General features: G+C 46.8%; 1 pseudogene; it reads left to right on the plus strand.

Moving 5' to 3' along the window:
- The first annotated feature begins 1,335 nt into the window (after positions 1 to 1,335).
- On the plus strand, positions 1,336 to 1,942 carry LOC108355772 (chitotriosidase-1 pseudogene; annotated as a pseudogene).
- The last annotated feature ends 150 nt before the right edge of the window (positions 1,943 to 2,092 follow it).

A 2,092-nucleotide genomic window follows, 5' to 3' on the forward strand; every position in this document is an offset into this window, starting at 1 on the left:
CTGTTTTCACTTTTCACTCCTGCTGATGAGCGGGGAATTTTTTTTTCTTGTTGTTGCTGCCGATGCACCATTAGGTGGTGGTGGCGGTGACACAAAGCGGTTTCCAAAATTAACCCGTTGATTGAGCTGAAGAGCAGAGCAACGGATTTTAGAGGTCACGGCTGGCATACACACACACACACACACACACGCCGGTGACCGGTTACAGCCATCGTAAGGCCGGCACTTGTCCTTTGCACTTCTTCTTCTCCTTCACGAACGGATCCAATTAGAAATGATCCGCTTCGTGCGACGGTCATCAACGGCAGCAGCAGCAGCAGTATTTTTAGACACAAACTGCTGATGCAGCATCGATTTGGGCAGTTGAACACTCTGTACACTGTCAGAGTTCGACCATCACAGACTGTTGCTGTAGTGTTAATGCCGGCTCGCACTGCTGCTGGCAATGTTTCACTGTTGTTTTTGTTTGTGTTTTGGCGATGACAGCCAAATCTTTGTGAACTTCAACTTTTGTGTGAGTGTGTGTTTCAAAAGAGGGAATCCTTGGCCTAGTTTAGTTCAGTTCAGTCTGTCCCTAGCTTACAGGAATATATTTCATCGCCACGACCATCAAATCAGCGACTACTTTCCCCTATTACTGCTGCTGCTGCTGCTGCTGATCAGATCTGACACTAATGAGGACTGCTCATTAGACTTCTTTGCGGTGGCTTCAAGTCTGGTGTCAATGTGATCAGCAGTGGTTGGCAAGAGAAGTGTGACAGGTGAAGTGTGGCTGTGTGTATGTGTGTTTCCATGCCGTGACGCTGTCCTGTCTTCTCTCCACTGAATTGATCATTCAGCCTCAACTGACTGCTCAATTAATGGCTCCATTCAGTCGTGGTGAAGTGGAGCTGTGGTGAAAAATGTGTGCTACCTAAGTGATTCATTATCTCCTCTTTTTGTCCCTTTTTCTTCTCTGTTTTACCGCAAATCATTGAACCACTGACCACTCTTTGGTGTGCCGGAACTAATCGGCGGTCGTTGAAGTAGCCACTACTACTACTACTACTACTACTCTTTATCTTGTTTTTCCTTCTGTCTGTGTGTCTCGATGATGGCAATCACTTTCCTTTTTAAAAACTAAAATTGACGGGCAATCCTTTTCCCTTTTCTCTCTCTCTCACTTTCGTACCAGATTATCTGCCGCAGTCAGCCGCACACGTACCTTGCGGTTGTCCTCGTCGGCTGTCTCGCCTGTCTTCAGCAGCACTTTGCCCACTCCAAGAGGCTGTACAGTGAGTATAGAACAAGCCATTGTTGAATTGTTGATTATCAAAACTTCACATTTTCAAACAGACACCCGCCTCTTCAACCAGCTCAGCTCCAATCCGAATGGCAACAGCAATGCTGCTGATAAGGAGGACAATGAGGGAGGCAGCAGCTCAAAGTCGACAAAGAAGCTGGTCTGCTACTACACCAACTGGTCACAGTACCGGGTGAAGGAGGGCAAGTTCCTCCCTGAAGACATTGATCCCTTCCTCTGTACGCACATCATCTACAGGTAAGGAGGATGGGCATCATCTTTCAATGACCAGATTTTCATTTTTTATTTTTAAAACGTAAACCTAAGTTTTGGATGGATGAAGGCGAACAAACTGACCTCTTTTGACTCTACCGATGAGACCAAGGGCGACAAGAAGGGCACCTACGAGAGGGTAATTGACCTGAAGAAGAAGAATCCAGATCTGAAGATTCTTCTTGCTGTTGGTGAGTGTGGTTTCAGCAGTTATTCTCATCAGCTACTTTTTTATAGTCAACCCCAATAACCATTCTGTTTCTTCTTCTCCTTCAGGTGGCTGGTCCTTCGGCACTGAACGCTTCAAGACGATGTCCTCCACGAGGTACAACCGCAACGTCTTCATCTTCAGCGCCATGGACTACCTGCGACAGCGCAACTTTGATGGTAAGTATTGATGGCCGCACTTGTGTTCCCTCGTCAGTTCTGCACTGGTGTCGCTCTCTTTTGGTACCTGGAACAAAAGTGTTCCTTCGGCAAAGCATCTCTCAGTCTGGGCACCTAGATGGAGTTTCTGTTCTGGCCGCTCTTTTTCAT

This window comes from Rhagoletis zephyria, unplaced genomic scaffold, assembly GCF_001687245.7.
Source record: "Rhagoletis zephyria isolate East Lansing unplaced genomic scaffold, Rhagoletis_zephyria_1.1 Rzeph_scaffold_49864, whole genome shotgun sequence".
Lineage (NCBI taxonomy): Eukaryota > Metazoa > Arthropoda > Insecta > Diptera > Tephritidae > Rhagoletis > Rhagoletis zephyria.